Source organism: Tympanuchus pallidicinctus, unplaced genomic scaffold (genome assembly GCF_026119805.1).
Source record: "Tympanuchus pallidicinctus isolate F22 unplaced genomic scaffold, pur_lepc_1.0 scaffold1, whole genome shotgun sequence".
Lineage (NCBI taxonomy): Eukaryota > Metazoa > Chordata > Aves > Galliformes > Phasianidae > Tympanuchus > Tympanuchus pallidicinctus.
In genome coordinates, this window is record NW_026294618.1 from 25,080,241 (window position 1) to 25,092,225 (window position 11,985).

Consider the following 11,985-nt stretch of genomic DNA (forward strand, 5'->3'; position numbering starts at 1 on the left):
CTCTGGAGCACTGTGGTTTCATGCTGATGGGCAACTAACCTCCACCATGCTGCTTTCTCCTCCCAGTCTTCAAGGGACTGCGGGAAAAAAATGAGAGCTCAAGGCCTGAGATAAAGACAGGGAAATTGCTCACCAATTACTGCAACAGGCAAAATAGACTCAGAACAGGGAGATTAATGTAAATTATTGTCTATTACTAACAGACTAGCAGTGAGAAGCTAAAAGCAAACTGCAAACACCTTTCCTCCATTCACCTTCTCCCACCTCTTGCATTAAGCAGAGCAGAATGGGACAAAGGAGCTGTGGTCAGTCCATAATGCTTTGTATCTGCCACTCCTACAAGGTCTCTCTAACCTGCTCCATGTGAGATCCCTCCCACAGTATATCATCCGCATGGTAACTGTTGAGTCACAGCCTGAACCATTGATTGAGCACCTGGGGAAAGGATCAGGTCAGCCCTGGGAGCACAGGTGAAGGCAGTTCACTTGTGTGAACAGAAGGGGTGGAGCCTGGCTGCACTTCTCTTAGACCTCATTTAAGGGCTGACTGCCACTGTGGAAAGATCTCTTTCTGAAGTTCCCTCCTTTGTGGAGTTTTCCCCTGTGAGCCTAGAGCTCCAGAGCTTCCCTTCTAGTACCTTTCTATTACATTAGTCTCTCTGTCATTACACTTCTTGTATCACCCTTCCATTATGTTGATCTTTCTGGCTGTTACACCATCCTTTCCCCAGCTGATCTCAGGTGGGCTTCCCACTAGCTGCAGCTCTTTAAGCACCTCTCCAACGCTGGTCAGGCCTTTTGTGGTCATGTGAGCATACTGATGATCATGTCTGGCTAGCTGTTGATCAGCACCCTCCAGCCTTTTTCTGCCAGACAACTCTCTGCAAACCCGTACCACTGCACAGAGTTGTTATGATCCAAGTGCAGGACCTACCACTTAACCTTGTTGACTATCATGCAGTTGGACTCAGAAATGCAGCCTATCCAGATCCCTTTGTAAAGCCTTCTTATGCTCAAACAGATCACCAGTCCAGCCTAAGCTGATATCATTAGTGAACTTCCTGGAACTGCACTCAATTCCCTCATCCCAATCACTGATAGAAATATTAAACAAAAACATCCCCAGTATTGTGCCCTGGGGTACGCATCAGTGCCTGAATGCCAGTAACGCTGAGCTCCATTAAGCCCAGTCAGTTCTTTTCTTGTGGAGCTGTCCTGGCCGTGAGCAGCCTTCTTCTGAATGTTGTTGTAAACAGTGTCAAATGCTTTTCTAAAACCCAGGTAAACAATATCCACAATACGTTAACATTATATCTTGTACAGTGCAACATTATCTTATGACAAGGACAGTAACTTTGAAGAAAGTAACATCTATACCATAACAGTATAGAAGATGGCGTATTGGAACGAAGCACAGAATAACAGAATTCTAAGAGTTGGAAGGGACCTCTGGAGATATCTAGTCCAATCTCCCTACTAAAGCACATTCCCTGCAGGTTGCGTCATATGTTGCACAGGAAAGAGTCCAGGTAGAACTCTTGAATATCTCCAGAGAAGACTCCATAACCTCTCTAGACAGCCTGTTCCAGTGCTCTGTCACCCTCTGAGTAAAGAACCTCTTCCTGATGTTTGTATGGATTTTCCTGTGTTCCAGTTTGTGCCCATTACCCCTTGTCCTGTCACTGGGAACAAAGAAAAGCTGCATGGGCAGAAATGGATATCTCTGATCAAGGGACAATATTAAAGACAGTATAGGAGGAATACAGAGCATAAAGGAGAGGAAAGAGGAAAACCAACTAAGATTAAATATAAAATGGAATTCCTGACCATACAGAAAGGGGAAAATGAAGTAATAAAATTTCACCTCTGACTCTGAGATTGAAAAAAGATTGAAGAATATTCTGAAGAAGATTGGTGTGGCCACAGATCAAGGATTCAGATCATTGGAATGAAGAAAAAAAAATATAGTGGCAGATGAGATCAAGAAAACAATGTTGTTAGTATTGATTGGTTCCTGTAACATCTGCAGAGAAAAAAGGCAGAAGGAAGGGATAGGCCCATGAAAATCCTTAAAAACAAAGAAAATGTAGTGCAAGAAGACAAAACAGCATGCAAAAATAGCTAAGATGTTAACATAGCCATAACAGTAAATAAGGCATGAGACTTTAGGTTCTAGACAGATAATTACTTGTATGGGCAGTCTGAAAATTAGAAAACTGTAGGTGGGACATTCTCCCCCCACCAACCCTCACCTCCCCCCCCCCCCCCCCGTGCTCATGGCTGTAGTGGATAAAGACAGAAAAGAGAACAGTAGTTTGTTTCAAGAATTATTATCCTTGTGGTACTTACTGCACAGACTAAAGTGTATTTGTGAGCTGACTGGAGGAGCTATTTGCTTTGCTGATACTTTCATTCATCTGCAGGTTGTATTTATACTTTTATTTTCCTTAGCTGATCAGTGACTTTGAGCAATATTTCTCTGAGGCTGTAGTATCAGTTTCATGGTTACATTCAAGAACTTTTAAACAAACGCCTGCCTATTTTCTTTAAAAATCTTACTTTGTTTTAATTGCAGGATGAATACAAATTATTCTCATACTCCAAGAGTTGACTGAGAGCTATTTTATTTCTCAACTCTGCTTTTTTTTTTTTTTTTTTTTTTGGTCTCATATCTCCTTCCTAACTGCATTGGTTCCTACTGATTCTGTTCTTAGTTTCTTAATTCTCCTCATACTTTCAATAGGAATCCTTAAAATATAATTCAGGTTGTGAATTCCCTTACACTGGAATCATCTAAAGCCCTGCATCTCAAAGTCACAATTGCCCTGCAAAGCTTGATTTATGCTGAGGTCATTAAGAACTTCTGAAAAGTAATCTTTTTAGCTAGAGGACAACTTCCAAAGGTAGAATTTACCTTCTTCTCAGTTCTTAAACAGAAATGAAGTCCCATTTATTTTTTCCAAAATTAACATTGTATGTGAGAATGTGCCCAAATCAAGCAGAGTGGAACCTGAATAAAGTTTTCAGACTGTTTTCTGAAATAAGACTGAAAAAAAAATTGGGGGTGAGGGGAAATTTGGCATTGTTTCCTAAATGTGGGTAGAGAACGAACATCAAAATAGGAAACAGCACAGCTAGATAAACAAGTAAACAAATAAAATCACAAGGTGAGTAATGGAATAGTCTTTATGGTCAGCTATATATACAATAGCACCTTCAACCAAGTTGTGATTCCTGCATTACCTTTCACTGTACTTTAGTTAGTTTAGAACAAGTTTTACAACCTTAATCCTGTACAAATAGTCTGTGGTTCTGAAAGCTTCTGTTCAAGTCTGGACTTACTGAGTCACTAACAGTTTGAAAGGTTTCAGGAAATGCATGATTCACAGAGTTCATTCATGAGCCCAGCAATACAGACAGTAGAGGTTTCCAGCCACTGAGTAGCATAACACACCCAATTTCAGAGGTTTTTGTAAGAGTTTGTAGCATTAATTCTTAGCAATAGTGTATATGGAGTTCTGGTATCACACTGCACAGACTTTTGAACTTGTCTTCAGATTGTTTCTTGTTGCTCACAAATAGCTAAATAAAACCAAATCTTGAAATGTATCTTGATGCTTAGATATTTAAATTTTGGGAATGTTATGATGTCTTATGCAATGAAGTTCAGTAAAAACCTGAAAATTCTGGCGACAAGTAAGACGTAATATTTTAGTCTTGATTTCATATAATAATTTAGTTTGATTTCATCAAAAAGTGTACACTATGTAATGAAAATTTAAGGGTCTATTTCTATGTTGTATTGGTTATTGTTTTTGCACTTATTGGTTTTACATCCATCTTGCCTGTATCCTAAGAATTTTCTTCTACTGCTAACTAGGAAGACTTCACATGGAGTTTCTTTTAGGGGTACTGAAAACTTTCAAAACTGTCTGAGAGAGACTCTTCAGGAAGTAATGGCTTTATTGATCTCTCAAAGAGTAACTTCATCTTTTTCTGTTCTTGTAAATATAATGTTTTTTTCTGAATTACTGTCATAACCTATTTAGAAAGGCTTAGCACTTAGCTCTCTATCTTTCTGCTCCTTCTCCCCTTGTTTCTGAAGTCCAGCTTCAAGGACATGAGTTTCCTTGTGTATGATTATCAACAGAGGGTACATCTACAAGGCAGAACATTCTCACACCTATTCAGGCCATCCTAAGCCACATGAAGTACCTCTGATCTGCAATTCCACAAGCAACATATATCATACTACAGTGGCTGAAAAGATATAACCCAGTTTGCAGAGTGTCCTTCAGAGTGGTGTATCTTTAGGAAAAAAGCCAAATAATTATTTCTCCTTTATATTTCTTAGCATTCTTCCTTTGTAATACTGAAATCAAAAGACATGCCCCAGATCTAAGTGTTTATGTTTTGGTGGATGCATTTATGCGATGCTTGATGCCTTTTGCACAGTACTAGATGGTGAGAAGAAAAATGAAAACAACAAAAACACTATGGTAATGTTTTTATGACAAACTGGATGGCCATGAAACCTGCTGCTACCATGTCTCAAAATATATGTTAGTGTGTCAGGCAGGAACCGTACAATTCTACAATTCTACAATCTCATTCTACAATAAGATCACTTAAATACAGATGGAATGGTTGATGCAGCTGCAGAATTTTGCATCTAAGATGCAGAAGCAAATATGTCCCACTGCTCTTGGTGTAGAGACATTAACTGATTAAAAATAATTGCCTGTGTGACATCAGAAACATGTTGAAGTAATAGCTTCAGAAGTTGAAGTAATTGTTTCAGAGAATAGGGTTATGGCTAAGATGCATATGCCTACAGCCTGTGTTGCTGAAAACACATACGAACATGTCAGCTACAACAGATTTACTCTCCAGTCTTGACCTTGATGGCAAGTTCAAAAATACTAATTTGAAATTTATTTTAAAGGCACATCTCATTAAGGGTACAAAGGAAGTCTTTCAGCATAAATGAACTACTTGCATGGACAAACCACAACGTATTATTGCTCATATTCTCAATAGCATAGGAGTCCTCACTACTAGTGTGGTATGTATTATTTTGGCCAACGATGTTAATGTGACTGCTGGCCAAAGCAATGTTCTATTCAAGTCCTGGGAAAAGACAATTTAATTACACACATAGCATCTGTGAAGGCTTGTGCAGAGTTCATCTGGCAGATTGAAAGCAAAATAGCATAAGGCCTCCAAAACCATTTGAACACAGTGTAGCAAAAACTTCATGTTTAATGATAGTCTGATACACTACCCTCTATCTGCAAGACCAAAGAACATACCATAAGAAAGACAGCATACTTCTGTTTTTATGAATAAGTTTACCAGTGCAAAAGGCAAAAGAAACAAGGGATACTAATTCTCAGCATCTGACCATGGCATATGATAGTCCTCAGGAGCTTTCTTGTTTAAAACAAAATAGAAAATCTGCTGTATTTATCTTAGGAAGTACAGAAAACTTAAACTTTCCCTGTACTGAATTATGGCTTCCAATGTGATTTTGAAATGAACTTTGCTTTCTCCTATTACTAGCTAATCTTAATGTGTTTGTGAATTTTGTTTTATAGGATTCCATATATTTTGTTTTTCAGGTGATTTGTTTTTTCCTGTTTAATTCAAAACTTCAGAGGTATGAGTACTAGCAAATCCCTCTAATACACTGACAATTTTAGTATTATATGAAGGAGAAATATTCACTAAACACAGACGAGACAAAAGGAATATACATGCCAAACACAAACAAGTAATTTTTATTTTCTATGACGTTCTAAATTCCTATCTGGTATGATAATTTTAATTGCCATTTAATGGCATAGGGTTGTGTTTGAGCATAGAACTGAACTGCAACAGGTCTTCTGTTATCAGCTTTTGCTTCTGTCTATCAATTTTTAACTTAAAGATCAGAATTAAAATTACAGGCAGGAATTCATAATAACAAAATTCAAGCAACAAATAACAAGGCGAACTTTGAGTATAGTGACAATACAGCTCATCAGTTGCTGGAAGCATATAATGAGTTGTATGAATGGACGAGTAATGTTCTCCTGTCTCAGTCACTGCTGAACAGGCAATGAGTGACTGATAGCTGCAGTAAAGAATATGGAACAAGTTCAAGTCTGGGAACTTTTCTAGATGTTTTCATGACATCTTTTAATCCATAATTCCAGACTTGGAATACTAGAAGCTAACGGCATGTTTAAAAAAAGCTCCACTGTCGTTTAGCCTGAATAGACTGACGAGAGATTACTCTTTAATGGTGGTTGCAGCATTAACAGCACAAGGCAATATAACTCTGGTTAATGTTTTAGACCAGAAGCATAAATGACTTTTCACATTCTTCCAGAATAATGTTTCATAAAGGAAAAGTTACAAGGCTGTGTAATCACTGTGTACTCTCATAATTGCCATGAAAATGTCAAAGATATTATTATTAAAGTACTAGCATAGCAGCCTTCATGCATTCATAGCAGCATTGGTGCAAGCCAGTAACAGAAAGATCAGAACTAGATTTGAAACAGTAGCTGTATAGGATCTTTGCTCCACAGTTTCCTCCAGTCACAGCAAATAGGGAGAGCTCCAAAGACTCTGGTTTTGCCCCTATGGCTAGGCTCTGATTCAGTCCTGGTGTCCCTCCCAGACTGTCAGCTTGAACAGCTTGTGGAGACAAACACTGTGATATACCCAAAATGTCAGACTGTTGGATTGTTCCTAAAAGAGTGTAGAGAAAATCTAACATAAATGAAATCAACAAGTATAGATTTATGCTGCTTAAATAGGAATAAATAAGTAAAAATGTAAAAATGGATAAGAACAGAACACTTATTGTAAACAGTACCTTTCAAAAAAAAAAAAATTGAGACTGTTTTTCGTTCAAATTACTCCTGTAACACTGCTTAAATCACCAGCCACTGGGATTATCTGTTGCCTAAGTGGCAATTATAAATGTTAAACCTGCAAAGTGACAGCTCCACTACAGCACATACATGGCTTTTAAAGATCAGGCTGCTGTTTAGGTTACTTCTTCAGTCACGAATAATCGTTCATATGCTGAACTCCGATGTTTTTACACGTATTGATCATGAAGTCTCATAACAGAGACAATATTTTACTGAATAAACAGGCAACGTGAGAAATATACTGAATTTTCTGGATAAATATACTGGATAAACAACTGAAAAAGGACTGCACAGTATGTCCTGGTACTGAAGAGGTATCAACTTATTTCAGTTCCTCTAATGTTTTCATGACTGATATTACTGAATTCCAGAAAGAAATGGATATTACCTTCTCTGCCAAAACCAAGTTGAAAGTGGAAAACTCTTATTGTCCTTAAAACATATAGACAAGTTGCAGCCAAAGATCATAATGCCATATTGAAATCTTTAGCATACCACACCTTGCATATGAAATGCTCATTTACATTAATGGGTGAAGAAACCTTTTCCAAATCCTGATAATGAATTCAGAATTTAATAAATATGTATGGAAAAACAAACTAAACAATTATAAAGTCTAGAAAGTATAAAGTCTTTCATTTTTGATAATGTGCTAGAGTGAAAAACATTCATCTCCTACTATAAGTTAATCAACTACCCCTTTATTCCATTCAATACAACAAAAACATCAAATATATCTTTAAAACATCAATGCAGAAACTTCCACAGCAGAAAGTTTCCTCTTTCTAGTGTAAATCATAGGTCTGTTCCATTGGTCTTCTACCAGAACAGCTTCGTTAGGTGCAGCAACAGAGGACTCGGATGTTTGCTGTGACCATGCTGGCCCAGGTCCGTGAAAGCAGAACAGGCATCGCCACTGCACTGTTGAGTGAAACTGAGGCAGAGGAGAGAAAAGAACTAATGGTTTTAGTGTAAAGTGGAAAACAGTCATGAGATTTTTAAGAGACTGAGCAGAAGAGTGCAGTTTGAGAATAGATTTTGATCGGAAATATCCATCTAGCAATAAGAGTAAAATATACTAAGCAAAAATGGGATAAACAAGAGATCAAGCTGTGGAAATGAAGATGACAGTTTAAAAGAAGGGCAAGAAACAGAAATTCAGAAGAATTTCATGTACACAAAGAAAAGATCATTAGCTAAAAGTATAAAGCAGCAATTAAATGGTAAACGTTAATAAACTTCAGAAATATTAAAAGCAGAATTTTCATATAAGACAAAATTTAAGAAATAATTTATGCCCATTGTGACATAAACGTCATGAGGGGTTTGAACTAGCTAAATAAATACAAATAAAGGATCCACTACTAAAAGTCTTTTCCTATTAGACTTTCTCAAGATGTGTAAAACTCTTATTTTGTAGTTTATGACCTCCTTCGTATCTCATTCTGCAAAATTTCACCAATTATTCCTGTATGGAACTTAGTAACCTCTATTTTCTTCAGAGCATGTGAATTTTTATGACCTGTTATCATTTATTTCCCCTTTCTTTTCAAATTAAGAAACTCTCAGAAGCCTGTATTTTCTCCCTGTGAGGTATCTCTGAATGTATCTTTTTTTTTTTTTTAGTTAAATAGGAAGAGTTCTTCATGTGTCAGTAACTTTTTCCAGTCTTCAAATATTTTCTCAACCTGCAGTCTCATCAATACATCAATGTCTCTTCTAAAACAAGTCTCTGGATCAATCACAACTCAAGCACAAGAATTACGCAAACTATTGACTTGTGCCTCATGCTATCCTGTGGCCTCTCCCACTCCATGGCTCTTTTCACCAGAAAGCTAGAAGATTGTGGAATCTGAGAGAGACCACAGCACAAAACCTAATCTGAGGAGGGAGCAGAAAGGTCATTAAAATGGGTAATGTAAAGGAAAGGACAGGTAATAGGGCAAGTAGCCAAATGTCATGCACAGGCTTCAGGATTGTTTTTTTAATTTGAGAAGTCAAGGGCCAACAAAACTACATACAGTATTTCAATAGCCAGTATTAGTGCTATATAAAAATACCTCTAACTCGTCTCATAATTTCCTATTACTTATAACAGGTCACATAAGGATCACTTTTACTGCTACCATGTCACTTGACCCATATTGACTTATGTGTCCACTCTGAGTCCCGGACTCTCCTCAAAGTAACAGTAGCATTCTTAAAAACTCACAAATTTTGCTTATGTTCCATGTTCTAGATGTATGACCTTGCTTGCAGCTGCACCTAAACACATTTTTGAGTGGATACAATTACTAGACAACCTCTGCATAACTACTTCAACATCATTGCTACTTGCTATTGTATCAGTCTTTTTTTTTTTTTTTTTTCAGTGATAACTGATTATATTCCTTTGATAAAATGGTTTGAAAACATGAATATTTAGTGTTCCAGACACGCTGTTACTTTCATGCCAATCTTCTAATCTTATCAAAGCATTAAGCCAGCTTTCTTTGACAATAGCTATTTTCCCTAGAACTATATCAATTTGCACTAATTATCCTCTAATTCTTCTTTGTTTGTTTTAATCAGTTTAGTCATAGAAAAGTTCTTTATTAGATGACAGTCGAACTAGCTTTTTAAACATTGGCATAAAGTGAGTATGAACACAGCCTTCGGAAACTTCACCACAAAAACCTATAGTTATGCCAGCAAGTCAAAGATCTATCTAGAAAACTCTTCACTGTGTACATCAGCTCCAGGAGTGGCTTTAGTACCAATATGACATGCCCCTAATTTCATTCAAACTTAGATAAGGATTAGTATATATAAAAACCAATTTCAGTGAGACTACTGCAAAATTACATGCAGCTGATACTGAAACAAATTCAGACTCTGATATTTCTTTGTAGTGTAGAACTTTTACAAATCTCATAGAAAAAGGTACTAGAGAAAAAAATATATCATACAATCATAGATGGGTCTAGGTTGGAAGGGACCTTAAAGATCATTTAGTTTCAATCCCCCTGCTGTGGGTAAGGACATCTTCCACTAGAAAAAAGCTTGCTCAAAGCCTCATCCAACCTGCTCTTGAACACTTTCAGTAATTGGGAATCCACAGATTCTCTGAGCAGCCAGTTCCAGTGCCCCACCATCCTCGGAGGAAAGTATGTTCTTCCGAATGCATAATTTAACTCTACCATATTACAGTTTAAGACTCCTTGCCCTATCTATCCTTATACTCCTTGATTAAGTGAGCAGGCCCCTCTTAGGTACTGAAAGGCCATAATAAGGTCTCCCCAGAACCATCTCTTCTCCAGGCTGAAAAAAAACCAGCTCTCTCTGCCTGTTTTCACAGGAGAGGTGCTCCAGCCCCCCAGTCATCCCCGTGGTCCCACTCTAGACCTGCTCCAACAGCTCCATGTCTTTCTTGTGCTGGGGACTCCAAAGATGAATGTAGTACTCCTGCTGGGTTCTCAAAAGGGTAGAGAGGCAAGATCACCTCCTTCACCTTGCAGGCCACTCAGGTCTTTTGATGCAGCCCAAGATATGATTTGCTTCCTGGGCTGCAAACACACACAGCACACACTGCTGTCTCATGACTGATTTTTCATCCACCAATATCCCCCAAGTCCTTCCCTGTCTGGCTGCTCTCCATCCATTCATCCCCACTATGCACTGATACAGGACTGCCCTGACCCACTTGCAGCACCTTGCACTTGGCACTGCTGAACAACAAGAAGGTTGACAAAAGTGTTCAATTTTTTTCTTATTGTAGCCTCTTATCGTAAAAGATGTATCCATTTCACTAATGATAATTGCCTCTTTTCTGAATTCTCCCACAGGTTTATCGTTACAAGTATTTCTATTTAAAATTCTTCAGGAGTCTTGTAACTTTTTTTATTTCTTCCTATCTCTTCAAACCACTTTATTTCATCAGTACACTGGTTTGGATCTGTAACTATTCTAGTCTGTCTCTCCAGTAAATATACTTGTATGAAACACTAGGCCACTTTATTGACTCTGTTATATTACTCCAAGTACCTCTTGTCATCTTAGATCAGAACACACAGGGACTGTGTCTTAAAGGGTGATCAATATGACATATATGACTACAAGTGAGGGATCCAGATAGGGACTAACATAATGAAAAGTGATACAAATATTTAAATGACACAAATGCTGTTTCCAGAAGAAAAGATCATAATAATAATAATAAAAGGTTTCAGACCAAAAGCTTCCTGAGCTAAATCTTAGGGAATATAATTCCAAAGGCAAGGCCAGTGATCTTCAGCGACTCTTATTCCCAGTGTAAATTACTGAGGTGGAGTACCAAAAGGCTGTTGCAGCAAAGAAAAAAAAAAGAAAAAAAAAAGAAATCTGATCCTAAAATGCGATCAGTTAAACGTACAATGAAACAGTAAACAAAAGCTTACATTGTCGGAGGAAAAAGCAGCACGAATGAAAGGAGGCAGAGCTGTTCAACCTGTCTCACAGCTCTGCCCAACGCAAATTCCTTCATCGACAAGAGGGAAGCTTTGTCTGCGTTTTCTCTTCTCTGAAAACCTTCCTAACTTTGTATAACCTTCCACAAACAGCAATCCCCAGCAGCCATTAACCTTGAGATCGTCATTTTTATAGTGTTTTGAGAACATTCTCAACTTTTATGCCGAGAAGCGTAAGCAGCTACGAGTTCACCAGACACACCTCGAGTCAGTCAGTAAACATTAAACGCAAGTGCAAATAAACACAGGCTGGAGGTATTCATAGCGCAGAAAGGCTGGTTTTATTTCCAAGGCTCCCAGGCAGAAATTAGCTCGTGTCCGTGTTGTCTCAACATGGGTGGAGCAAAAGGTAACACGGTTCTGAGTAACATCTCTCTCACATAACAGTCGTCACAAAAACTGCCTCTGTTTGAGGCACAGCTATGAGATCTCCCTTCGCAATTCTTAACGAAGCAGCCAGTAACGCCCGGCCCCTGCGGGCGAATGGCGAACGCCCCGCACTACCCGCATCCGCCCCGGCGCCGCCGCCGCCCGCTTCGTTTCAGCAACCGGTTCGCGCCGGCCACCTCCGCCTCT